General features: G+C 41.1%; 1 protein-coding gene across 3 annotated transcripts in view; it reads left to right on the top strand.

The window, feature by feature from the left end:
* add3a (adducin 3 (gamma) a) overlaps positions 1 to 14022 on the top strand; it is a 113900-nt gene that overhangs the window by 29616 nt on the left and 70262 nt on the right. The window contains exon 1 of one of the 3 annotated variants that reach the window (XM_034239080.1): positions 4960 to 5280. The exons of the other annotated variants lie outside the window; for them this stretch is intronic. The gene's annotated coding sequence lies outside the window, so the exon portion shown is untranslated. Of the gene's footprint in view, positions 1 to 4959; positions 5281 to 14022 lie in introns of those variants that run through there. 3 annotated transcript variants of the gene reach the window in all.

Below are 14022 nucleotides of genomic sequence, written 5' to 3'. Positions count from 1 at the left end.
AATGATGTAAAGTCAATTTTAGACAACATGCTTCCATCGCTATTTAAGAATTGGATTATTACCTTTTTAAATTGGAGACAAGTTGCGAGCATGTTCTGATCACAAGGTGAAGTTTAAGTCCCCGTTGCTCTGTGTATTTTTACCATAATGAGCACCTCCTGACCTTGTGTCAGACATGTACTCATTAGTTGAAACGCCATGTTTACCTCTGTCACATGGTGTTACAGTCAACATGGGGAATTAAAGAGAACCCCCGCTCCCACTACACATAGGCCAAGAGTGTCCACACCCCTCGCTATGAGCGGAGGTCGCCTCAGGACTCAGGTTGACCGAATTCTGTGAACTAACAAGGAATAATAAATTGGGGGGCCATTTTTTGTCACATTTAGTTATGATAAAGTATGGCATATACTCATGAATTATGCATTGGATTTCATATCGTGTCAACATGCATAGAGCTAGGATATAGGAAACATGATAGGCTCCTCAAGGAGTTCAATAAACAAAATGTACACTTCCTAAACTTGCCCAGGTTGGTTGATAAAGACTTACTGTTATTATTAAGTTGGACACACAATACTCTTCAGCTGCCACAATTTAACTGTATTATCTGGACAGTTTGAAAACATATGGCTCATGTTTCTAAACCAAAAGGTAACTTTAATATGAGCTCTCTAGCATCAACTTTTCTCTACCCTACATACGTATCAAATGCTGGAGGCAGGACAATAGGCCGCTGCAGGTGAATCCCAGCACCTCCTCTGGGTTTTCAGGGGATTTCTGCATGCGTCAGCAGTTCTGTTGCTTCACTCTCCTTGTGTGTTTGCAGGCAGTATAAAAAGGGCTTGTTCTCAGTGCGTGCACAGAGTTGGATTCTTGGCAGTAAAACTATGACTTTATTGTAAGCACATTTTGTTCCCTTTTCTGAAGAAAACATTCTGACAAGTAGAAAAAATATTCTTATTGTTGTATTCTAGTTGATGCTGAAATTCTGTGGATATTGTTTTCCCTGCCGCTGCTGGCTATGTAGTTATTTAGTTATTTGATGATTTATAATGTAACGGTCTAATGGTATGCACTAGGGCTGAACAATATACCTTGTCATGGCGATAACCGTGATATGCGCATGCACGATATTCACACCGCAGGGACGTGCGGTTTTATTCATATTTTTTTAAAATGCTAACGCACTTTAGCACAGAATTCAAAATAAAGATACCCTTATTACTTATCGAAACTGCACATACAATATATCCGATTAAAGCTGAGACTCCACAGATTATTTAAGTATAGTATCTAAGCGATCCGATCTCGCGACAGGGGAAGCAAACACAGACCTTTACGGAGCGTTTACGGGAGATCGTCTCACCGTAGCTGTCAATCTGATCAAAAGACGTGTTCAATGGCATTAAAACGAGTAAAAACGCGGCTGAATCGGTTGATCCATAGGTTAATAATGTATCTGTGGCTTTGAAGCAATTGTTTATAATCCATAATTCCATTTTTATGTAAAGATCGGAGCACAAAAGTTAGCTGCTAATGGTAGCCACCACTCTGGTGGATGCAGCTTCCGGTTTTGGCTACGCGTCACTCTCACTCCTTATTTGGTTATGTGTTGTGTGTTAGACTGCCGCATAGCCAAGACCGGAAGCAGCAGCCACTCTGGTGGCTACCATTAGCAGCTAACTTTTGCCCTGCGATTTTTACATACAAATGGAATTATGGATTATAAATGAAATAATTTTTTTATACAGAGACGTTAAAAACCTATGGATTAACCGATTCAGCCGCGTTGTTTTTTCTCGTTTTAATGCCATTGAACACGTATTTTGATCAGATTGACAGCTACGGTGAGACGATCTCCCCTAGAAGCTCCGTAAAGATACGTGTTGTGATGTCTGTGTTTGCTTCCCCTGTCGCGAGTTCGGATGACTCAGTGATGATACTATATACCTAAATAATCTGTGGAACCTCAGCTTTAATCGGATATCTTGTATGTGCAGCTACGATAAGTAATAAGGGTACTTTTATCTTGAGTTCTGTGCCAAAGTCCGTTAGCATTTTTCGCTCAGGGGTCATTTAGATGCTTCTTATGAGACTTTTGTTTTGTTTTGGTAAAAATGGTTTGTATCGTCAGTTAGCTGAGATTATTTCCGTTAATCTGGTATAACACATTAATAGGCTCTTAAATATTAAGATCCCCTGAGACACAGTGTCGTGAAAAAATAAGTAAAGTACCCGCCGGGACCTTGGGGCTTAACAGGTTAAAAAAAAACGCAATATATACCGCAGGGGAACAAAAAAACGCAATGTCAGTTTTTTTCAATATCGTGCAGCCCTAGTATGCACAGATCATATATGCACACATAACATCACCAACAGAATAGATTTACAGCTTCATCCTGACGTTAGAGCTCATCCTGCTGTGCCTGAGCTGTATAATCACCTACCTAGAAGTGCCTATTAACGTACAGTGTGCTTTTGCAAAGTGCAATGCTCCACTCCATCTTCGTCCTGAAAGTTACAACTAGCACATAAATAATCTGGATGTTCTTCCCTTTTTAACCAATGGTGACTGCCGGGCCCCCACGCATTTCACTCAAATATGTGCTAATGTTAGACCAAGCACCCAGCAGGAGGCCAGAGGGTGAGGTTTATTCTGGGACAGGTATGCACTGTCTGAGAGCTGAAGGGACATTGTGAGGGTGGATGTCGTGCTGGTCCTTCAATGTGCTGTTTAGTAAATGCATGTGTAAAGTGTTCTTATGTGCAGCATTTACTACAGTGGCACACTAAGACCTATGGTGCTTTCACATGCGCCTGAGATGATCACATGTTGATATTCGTTATTCAGACTTGGGTGTATTCATGATCTTTAAGTTATTTCTTTGGAAACAGCATGGGTGCTACAGTTATATAAAATCAACAGTTTAAAATGATTTGATGAGCCAAGGGGGTCTGGAACATTTTTTTTCTATAATTACAACGCCACATGAATGCGGCACAAACCGAAACTTAATTTGTGTATCTGCTCCCTGATTCATACATTGCCTCAACATTTTAATGGTTTTTTCCTTGGCAGATGCTACTCACTTTAAATATGTTTTATAAAACTGGGCCTGTAATTTTTTCTGTAATCCTGCTGACAGTCAGACAACGGACAATAAACAAACAAACCAATCTGTAAGCATAACCTCCTTGGAAAATAAGAAGGACATTTAAGTGCTTATGTGGTTGTATGACATTTGTGCCCATGCACGTTTACGTTTTTTCTGACAACATGAGATTTGAGCTGTCAGCTAATCATTCAGGACTACACTGAGGATGTTGTGTATTCCAGTGCAGCTTCAACACACCACGACAAAATAGTTTCCAGTGAGGAAGTTTCACTGCTTTCAGCTGTGGTGAAAGATTGATAAAACCTCACATACCGCACAGGGAATCCCTGCCACTAAGAGACTGACAGCTAGGTATACAGTAGCCTGTCTAGAGTGTGTTTCCCCATAATCCCCCTCTCTCCGCTTAAATAATTGATTCTGATTTGATTTAGTTTCATCTGGCTCACTTGCTTCTTGTGCCCTCTGTATTTTTGCTTCCTATAATTATTGTTTGCCGAGTTTCTGTGATAGTCAGCAGTAAAGCAGAGTTTTACCCGCTGAATGGAAGGGTTTTCGAGGAAGCAGCAATTAAAAATTCATTTGAGATTTGTTTGTTTCTCTGGCTGACCATAAATGACACACAGCAGCAGCCATTTATTTACATGAGATGTCCCTTGCCTATTTAAATTATTCTAAACAGAGTTCTGTGAAATCTAAGACGTCCTGAAAAATAATTTTCCTCAATTTTAACCTTATCATAATGTCACTCATGAAATTATATTCATTAACGCCTGTTTACAGAATTGGCTTTGTTTGTTTCTGCTTAATCCAGAAGAGTTAGAAATGTGAGGTTGCCTTCTCAGTTGAACTTAGTTCTCAGTTGGTCAGTGTGAAGGCAGAGCGAGAGCCTTTCACATGTCATTCCCCTGGCCTCTTTTTATATCACCCGTTAACAAATTGTCCTAACCAAAACAATGTGACAACACTAAAACATATCAATTACCTGTCCTCTGAAGGGAATATAGTCCCCACAACGTCCACTAAGAAGTAGTTAGCTTGTAGAGTGAAGCTAGAGACAGTGGCCCGTTAGCTTAGCTTAGCATAAAGATTGGAAACAGCTAGGCCTTTAGTGCCTGACCTTTTTGAGCCTTTCCCTCTTTATGCTAAGCTAAGATAACAACCTGCAGGCCCCTTCGGAAAAAGAACATGAAAGTTGTGTAAACATTTTAGCTTTACCCTCCACAAGATAGGAAATACGCATATGTACCAAAAGGTCAAACTATTACAATTGAAGTACGCACAATATTCAGCGGCTTGATGTTTTTTACACAAATTCCCCAATTTATAAATGCAAGCAAGTACCTTTCTTTGTTTAGGTCAAATTCGTCTCCCAGCTCTTTTGTGAGGAGGTGCAATTCTTCACATGAGGCGGTTAAGCTGCTATCAGGGGGAGAGCTTGATGTCTTTTTTGGAGGAATAATGGGTAGGGAGGGACCCTTTAAGTGGAGGGAAAGTAGGGTCTCTTGTCAAACTTTGCTGAAAGAAGCTGTGGCATTTTTCATTTTGTTTCGCAAAGAAGAATTAGATATCAAAGTTTGATTTTAGAGAAAATGTGGGATTTAGATAAAAGAGTTGAGTAGACAATATTAAATAATAGAGACTGAGTCAATAAATCCAACAAGTGCTTTAATTCTGAACATCTTTGAAGATCTTCTCAACAAAAGATCAGTGAAGCCTCCTGTGGGGAAAAGACCCCGTCATCTCACTCCTGTGTGAGTGAATTTAAAGCAGCTTTGACCCTCCCCCTTCTTCTCCCCTCTTCTAACCCCCACCATCATCATCACCCACAGCCTCTCTCTGCGTGCCGGCTACTAGTCCTCCGCAGCCTGTGCAGCAGATAAGTTGTGTTTCTATCAGTGTAGCTCTGCACACAACCAGATAAAGCAGAGCGGGAAAGGAAGAGCACTGAGGGGGGGAAACGAGAGAGAAACTGTAGGAGGAGCGTGAAGGGAAGAGGGCAGCGGGCGCAACAGTTTTACACTGCATTCAGCTACAATGGGAGAGGCGTGTTAGTGAGGGAGAGAGAGCAGTACTAGCAGAGGACTCGCTGCAGTGCAGGTGGATCTGAACTACAGAGGAAGCTTTGGAGGCGGCTGTTTGATTCCAATTGGCTGTCCAGCAGGTTCGTAGTGCAGTCTTTTCTTCTTTACTATGTTATCTGATCGTTGGGTGGTTGTGTGCCTCTGTGTGTGTGTTCAGTGACTGATATAATGGATGCTGTGTTCTCCACAGTCCAGTCGGCTATCTCACTGCCGTATACTCTGGCTGCCTCTGTGACACTTCCTAAAGCTGACAGTACCAAGTAAAACAGCACAAATCTGAGATGAACTCATACATTAATCTTAGTTTTCTTGGTGTCTCAGTTCAGTCTACATGGTAAAACTTCTAAGCCGGGACGTGAACATTGTGCTTTGGTTTCTTCATGCTAAATGGAATAGCAGAAGGGCCTCTTCCCTCCTTTCAGATTGCTTTTACTCTAGAGAAGAATAGAGTCGGGAGCTGTGAATGGGCCCGGGATGGCTTTCTGTGTGCAGAAGAGAGGTGCCGCCCTCTCAAGTGTCAGCATGCTTAGTGGGTTGATGGCGGGGGGGGGGGGGGGAGGTTCATGTGCTAGTAGTTTATAGAGGGGGCTGGGTTTTATGCATTTTGGCCATAAGAGATTGCCTATACTTAGTCCTTCTAGCTTATAAAAGTTTATTATTTCTCATGTTTCCCGTGGCTCCTCTCCTGCTCCCCCTGAGGGAGAGGAGGAGTAATACAGTCAAGTGCTTTAGTCGTTCTTTTCAGAGGTGTCTGTTTACCATTGACCGAGCAGTGATAAGGAGCTGCTCGTTTCTATTTCTGTCTCTAGTTTTTCTGGGTGTTCCTATGAAAGGCCCTCTTTCATGGTTCGATAACGGACTGAGTGATGGTAAAATCTACCGTTGCGTTGCTCTCTGCGATCTGTTTGTCGGCCCTGAATCTCTTGCTTACAGTCGCTTGGCTTTGTTTGGTTTTTACATCGCCTGAGGTGTTTGGCATGATCAAAGATTTGCATTCCCCGAATCAACGTCATTTCTTTCTTTTGTTTCTTAAACCTCTATAGAAGAAGTTGCATAACTACTTTGCACCACTGCAGCTCAATCTTCTCTGAGTTTAACATTCAGTTTTGCCATAATCATGCGTGTATTATCTGTCTGTCTACAGTGTTACATAATAAAGCGAAGTAGGACTTTTAGAAGCCAAATGGAATCATGTTTGTGCTGCTATTGTTTTTAAAGTAAGGTAAAATCTTAACCTACATTAAAATGTTTTGCTATACGGAAGTCTAGTTCACTTATGGTAAGCATCTAACAAAGCTTCAAAATGTCACTGTCCATGTAGATCTACCACTCACAAGTCGTCTTCCTGCCCGTCATCTCACCGTTCCTCCTGACAAGCCCAGCAGAAGTAATTTCCCAGCTGCTGGTCTATCAATTCTGACATGCTGTCGAGTCTCAGTGCTGAAGTGATGAAGTCTGAAGGATTCACATCAGTGACACAGACACTTGCGTCATGGTGCAGCCTCTTGAGAGCAGCAACCCCCTAACACACACACGTACACAAACACACTCGTACACAAACACACACACACACACACACAGTTTTTCCTGTTATCTTCACCAAGGGACACAATACTTTTAAACCCTCATAACAGGGTAGTATAATGTTAAAAGAATGTGGAACATTGTGTATGAAACATTACTTTTTATTTGTATTTGCTTTAGTTTGTTTAAAGGTACTATGTTGGATGGTGTTCTTGCTGAAAATAAGATCAGTAAAATGTTTAATAATGCTAGAAATGCCCCAAATATCTTTTGGGTTTGCTTTTCAGTGTTTTACTCAGACTATTTGTTCTGCTTTGAGATTCAAGTCTGTCTTTAGAGGAGGCGTCTACTCTGCGTACACATCCTGCTTCCATAGCATTCGCTGCCATGACGATGGCCTCGGCCCTCTGACGAATCCTGAATCGGCCAATCAAATGTTTGTCCAGTGCTCTTTACCATAGAAGTAATAAAAGAGGACCTTTGGAGCAGGCTTTGTTTGGTCTTCATCTTTTGGCCGTTCTCTGAGGTTCACATATCGTTTCAGGAATGACTTTGTGTGCCAGGGTCCTTGATCAAAAATATTGCTGCCTCAGGCCGAATTATCTGCAGTCCTGCTTGCTCTGATTTCCTCTTGCATTCATCTGAATTCTGAACACCACATGGCTGCCCTCAGTTCATGGTTTTAAAGATATATCTTTGTGTTAAATTGAGACGGATTTCTCTGTGTTACATGTGAGTTATTGTTTATTCAACCTTGGACATGTAGTTTGTTAACATTTTTAAAGCAGCCAAAAGATCTAGCATTTCCCCCATGCTGAGGCAGAGGAGGTGAAGTATTGTCCCGGTGTCTCAATCAACCTCGTGACCCAAGCAGAGCTCCAGTTCCTCTCCTTATGTTTCCACTTACTGAGGGATGATAGACCTGGTGTGTGTGTTTTGTGTGTGTGTCAGTGAAGGAGTGTTTTTTCCTACAAAGAGACAGGAAAAGGGGTTTCTCATGGTTCAAAAAGTGGGTGTTACTCTTCTTTTTAACTTGTGTTGTAAATCATTGGTTTATGTATTGGTGCTGTGTGTGTGGTTGTGTGTGTGTGTGGTTGTGTGTGTGTGTGTGTGTGTGTGTGTGGTGTGTGTGTGTGTGTGTGTGTGTGTGTGTGTGTGTGTGTGTGTGTGTGTGTGTGTGTGTGTGTGTGTGTGTGTGTGTGTGTGTGTGTGTGTGTGTGTATGTGTGTGTGTGTGTGTGTGTGTGTGTGTGTGTGTGTGTGTGTGTGTGTGTGTGTGTGTGTGTGTGTGTGTTAAATAGCTTGGCTCGCTTGCTAGTGATTATGTCATACAGCATGGGTTCCAGCTGTCCGAGTCAGCTGCATTTAATTTTGCTTTCAAAAACCGCAATTTGTGGATGTGTAAACTTCATAAATGTTCTCCTTTTTAAAAAAAATCCGTACTTAATTGTATGTATGAAAGTGTCCGCTCAACAAACTCTTTGGAGCGTCACCTGTTGGCTTGCTGCATGAAAGAATCCTTGCTGGCTGATGAAAGCCCTGAATTTGTTTGATGATTGTGATTTGGGTCTGATATTAAACACTGAAGTCTCTAAGTTAAACCAAATGTATTTGGGCTGGGTCCCACTGAGGGGCTTGGATTTGAGCTTTGACAAAGGACTGCACACACTTCAGCTTTTATGCAGGTGCAAACGCAGGGGGCCCAAACTCACTGGGACCCCGTCTCTTTGCAGAAAGTTAAGCATGGACGAGTAATGCTGAAATTATTATTTTATTTCTTACAGTCAGGGTCATCTTCAGAAGCAACTGGGGTCTGATAAACTTGAGATTCCCATGGAAAACTGATCTTCAATTTCCTTCAAGCTTAAATTAATATCTAGTGTCTTGTTGACATAGGCTGATTGACTCACTGTTGTCCTCTTCTATAGACGCTTAAACCATCATACTTAATCAAATCCTCATAAATGTGGTATCATTTATTAAGGATGTCTGAGAGGGCAATGAGAGTGAAACTCACGTTATTCATTGTATGTTCCTCTGGATGATAATATTAGTTAAATGGATAAAGGTCAAAATAAATGTTTGGCACTCTTATTGCCCAGCAGTGGTTAGACCCTTCTGACCGGGCTAATAGTCGGCCTTGACCGCAGTGAGTTGATGCTTGTAGGGTGAAACCAATAACACTTTGAACTTCTTCCAACACTTTTTTTAGGCAGCTCTGGCCAGGTCAGGGTTCATGGGAAAGATTTGCTCAACATGTCTTTTAACAAGCAGCAGGACTTGCAGAGATTTTTCTCTCATGACCTGTAACTAAACTTGTATCCCACAGTTATTTGTAGAAGAAGAATCTTTACGCACCTGTTAGACTTACAGACTTAATAATTAAAGTAGACTCCAACCCAATAAATATCACTAAAAGGCATGCTCAACATTAGTTCAGTTTCTAAATGATGCAACATGAGTAAAAGTTTCCACCAGATGAAATATTATGCAATGTTCACCAAAACCACCAGATGATTCAGGCCTGGGGACGTGATGCAGCCGGACATTACTCCCCCGCAGCTATGATCAACCTTTACTTTCCATCATACTTCATTTTAGGGCTGTGCGATTATGGCAAAAATCATAATCACGATTATTTGGTCAATAATTGATATCACGATTATTTTGACGATTATTCATTGACCATTTATTGAACTTTAAAACAAATAATATTTTACCAATAAACAAGATCAATAAATGTGTTGGAGCGCACTTCCAAAACCATACTAAACATATATTAATATGATAAATAAAAATAAATTAGACCAAAATAAATGAAATCAAATATGTTGCAGTGCACTGTCACAACCTACTGAAAACTCCTTAACATATAGCCAACATTTTGGTAAAACATATTCAACATATTCCACTCAGTTAAACGTTGAAGGCTGGCCAACCGTCATGGTCCAGAAGTAACAGGAAATAAATGTTGAACTACAATTTAAGACCAAATAAAAATGTTTAGGCCACCATGGCAAATGCTGGTAGGGCTGCTCATGTCATCTCTTAAAGATGTTTTGCAAGAAATACCAGCCTGTTTGTTTACATGGTCTGGTTTCAGAGATGAGCGCAGGCAGGTGACAATATTGCCACCTGTACTGAAGACCCTCTCTGAAGAGGAACTTGTGGCAGTGCTGCCACATATGACACAGGAAAAAAAGAAAAGACTCTGAAGAACCCTTTCTTTGCCATTATATAAAAATAGTGTTGCTACAAAAGTATAAATTAGGCTTACTAATAAGACAACTCAGATCTGAAGCTACACAGTAATCTGCTGCAGCAACAGTGCAATAAAAAAGACAACATTAATAGAATCAAACCCATTTTTTGTTGCATTTTATTAGAGTATAAAAATAAATGCCTTTAAAATAGGATGCAAGCAACACTAGTTTCTGAACTGATAGACTATAATCAATTTAAACAGAACAGATCTTAATGTTTGCATTCTTATACCATTTTGTACAATAATTATCATGAATAAATTCAAACAAACTAAAACTTACAGCAGATTTAATAACGGTATCTAAATTGAGTTTTTATTATATCAAAAACCTGTTGAAATGCTGCTGTTATTTTTACTGTCCCACAAAAGCGCGTCGCAGCCTCCAGGAAAGCTTCTTTCATAACTTCGCCGTCTTCGAAAGACTTCATGTGTTTCGCAAGAACGTGACTGACACGATAAGATGCTATGGTAGCAGCCTTGCTCTTGTTGTTGGGCCTGGTGAAAAGGGACTGCTGTGCATTTAGCTGTCCTTTCAGGCCCCTCCCCTTTTGGAGCGTAGGGCAGAATTAGGAGGGAATTCCGTCTCGTAGCGTTTGTGCACTGTTTTGAAATGCCGCTCCTAAATTACCCTTCTTCGATAAAGCCACGCTCGCATTGCAGATGAGACAGATGGACTTTGAATTGGAATAGATACAAAAATAATGATCCTCCCACTCGGAGTGAAAATTATATATTTTGGGCTTTTTTGCTTCTGCCATAATTGCGGTCTTGTGTGTGTGCGGACTGTCACTCCTGTTGACCATCCATGCTGTTGACACGGACAACGTCAGCGAACTAGTGCACTGCTCACCAGCCACGCCCGGACACATGGGGTGAGGCCGGCCAATCACAAAGCTTTCATGCGTTCAAGTGCATTATTCTGGCACGGGAACATTATGTTACAGGACATTAACGATAAAACAGAATATTGTTGTTCTATTTTTAGACACATCTCGCGATCGACTGGGAATCTCCCCGCGACCCTTCTTTTTAACTAGTTGCTGCTCTTGTTCTGACATCTTCGCTTGCGCTGAACACTCACAACACATGTCACTCCCACGTGGCCGAGTGGGCTTTTAGGGAGGGGCGAAAGCGCACCCAGCAAAATAATCGTATTTTGTCAATTATGCTGTTTTCCTAATCGTCGCAAACCATAATCGTAATCGCGATTAAAATACGATTAATTGCACAGCCCTACTTCATTTCATTTTGGGCTCATGCCATTCAGTTATCTCTATCTGCAAATGTTTCTCCAGTACTGCGTGCACTCACTCACTGTTGTATTTCAACTTTGACCTGAGATGTCTGATGATCATTTGTATCTGCAGAGCTTGCATGTTGTCTGCATCTGATAAGTAAAGATTCTACTCAATCTCCCTTTTGTCAAGAACAGATCCCTTCCCTGTCTTGGCAATGATAACAGCAGACAAGTGCTGAGTCACAGGGACGATCATGTGTCTTCTACCAGATCAGCTGTTCCTAGGAAGGAATTTCAGGCTCTTTTGTGTGCATAAAACTGGCATCAGCCTTTTTAGCATGAGTTAGTATTGCATCCTGTGGTATATTTTAACGGTGACCTATCATGTAAAATGCACTTTTTGATGTATTTTATACATAAATATGTGTCCCCGGTGTGTCAGGGAACTCACAAAGTGTCAGAAAATAAAACCCTCTCTCCTTTCCTCCGTGCGCAAATCTCTAAAAACGGGGGTACAACGGAGCTGATCCAGATTTGCCATCCGATATGGTGGCCCCATGGCACTATCAGAAACGTCGCTGTATCAGAAACAATTCCAGACGTGTTTTGGACGTAATAGTCTTTGTTTACTTTAGCAAGCATCGCTAACACTCAGAGCTAAGCTGTACTGGAGAGAGCATGTGTAAGAAGCAGGATATAAAAAGGAACTCACCTTGTGGTAAACCCGCAAGAGAGAAAGCCTTTGAGCTCCATACTGTTTCAGAAATAATCCTTGATCTAATAATCCTTGCGTTTCATCACCGCAGCATTTTAGACAGTGGGTGTTTCTCAATGTCAAGGACGCTTCCTTCAGAAGCCAGGCAAGAATCCTTCCTAGCCTCGGAAAACAAAGAATGGTCGGAACAGGCTAACAGGTGTGCAGGTGTGCGTCATATGATAGGCCCAGCCTTACATTTTCCGCCAAAGATTTTGGAAATTGGTCCGTGCGCAAAGCATTGTGGGGATTTTAAGACCGCGGAGGATACACATGTGCAGACTCGAAATTTCCCGCAGCGAAGGACGCCGGCCTCGGTAGAATTCCAAGGATCCTGGACATTGGAACAGTCCTTCTCGGGACTCAATGACGTAGCATCCTTGAAATAGTGGCCTTCCTCAACACCAGTATCTGCCAGGTCCCTCATGAGCCGGCATAAGCTCCGCCCCCTCTTATTATAATTTTTTCAGTTTAAAAAAAAGAAGAAGCTTTATACCCAGAATCAGCACTTTTGTAACAGGAAATGAAATAGAGGGATATGAGGCATGGCTAGAATGGGTGATCTTTTTTTTGTTGTTGACCAAAACACTTCATAGACATGTTTTTTTATATATCTGAGACCTATGCTATTGCCTAAAAATAGCATGATAGGTGACCTTTAAATAAACAGTTGAAAGGTGTTTTATTTTATGTTTAATAACTCATTCATGTTTAGTATGGTTGCTAACGATACAAAGCAAAATAATTTATGCTAATTCCCAGGGTAGAAGACCTCTGCTTCTGACAAATTCTGCTTTTTAAGGTAAAAAAGAGGGAACACCTGTACTTTTAGCTCGTAGAAGGAGGTGAGAAAAAAAACGACTTGTTTTTACCAGATGTGATATTTGTCTAGAAGGATTTGCAGCTTTGCAAAGTGTGATGTGCTGCAGGTCTTTGCAGAGAGTGTACTTTCTTCACACTTAAATAAAACTAACAAACCAACACAAACGCATCATCCTCTGCATCCCTGTGATACACTGAATAACAATACCGATCCTTTGCTTTTAAATGTCCTAAAAACAATGACTTCATCATTCAGCTGGAAGCTTTTCTGTCCTGGCAAATATTGACTGAGCTGAGCACACAACCTTTCAATTTCCCCTCAAATCTCCTTCTCTTCCTTTGTTTTTTTCTTTCTATCATTTCCTCCTCTGTATCCCTCCTTCTTAACAAAAACCTGGAAGTCATTTCAAAAGACAGGATGGGGTTTCTCCTGTGCAGAAGTGGATGTGTGAGTAGAGCGAGGAGGGTCTCCAGTTGGACGTCCCACACCTCCCATCAAGGGAATTGCATCAGTGTGAAGCTCTCCAGTGCTGGAACCAGCTGTGGTTTGGTTTTATAACCAACCGTACTAAAGCAGACATTGTGTTTACTACAATCTTAATCTTTTTGTAACTATTAAATCCTCCAAAATTTTAACAAGTGCTGGAAAATGTGACTGTAGTTTGGTCTAGAGACATTGCACAAGATACTGTTAGCAGAATACAATTGCATGGTTCACCACTATCCTTTAACCTCACCAACCTGTATTGTTTTGCATTACCAGTTTAAGAAAAGCAAGTCAAGTGAATTTAGGAGGAGAAGCTCTAGTTGTTCAGCGTCGGTTAGAAGAAGAGGAATGAGTTAAAGCTATTTATTTGAACTATGTGTAGGCGTAGGATTGTTTAATGGACAGCCCCCATTTCTAGTCTTGGTTGAGCATAAAGGGATGTTTTGTTGAGTCACATTTCAGGAAATCAAATCCAAACCATCCAGGATTTAAAATGTTTTCAAAGAGATTTCTTCAAAGAACATCCCCGTTTCATCCCAAACCTTTATGCTCTCTTTGACTCAGTGAATCCCTTCATCTTGTGCTTCCGCTACTTTTGTTTCTTACATTTACCACATAAACTGGATTAGAGCTAGGACTTTAACTTTCATTGTAGTTTCTGATCCTGATCCGCCTAATCAGGTTTACTGGAAATCTACATCTATGCTCTCTGTCTGGTTGTCTGTACCTTTTGT

The sequence above is a fragment of the Gymnodraco acuticeps genome, unplaced genomic scaffold, assembly GCF_902827175.1.
Source record: "Gymnodraco acuticeps unplaced genomic scaffold, fGymAcu1.1, whole genome shotgun sequence".
NCBI lineage: Eukaryota > Metazoa > Chordata > Actinopteri > Perciformes > Bathydraconidae > Gymnodraco > Gymnodraco acuticeps.
Note: the sequence above shows the minus strand (reverse complement) of the source record. Positions and strands in the feature narration are given on the sequence as shown.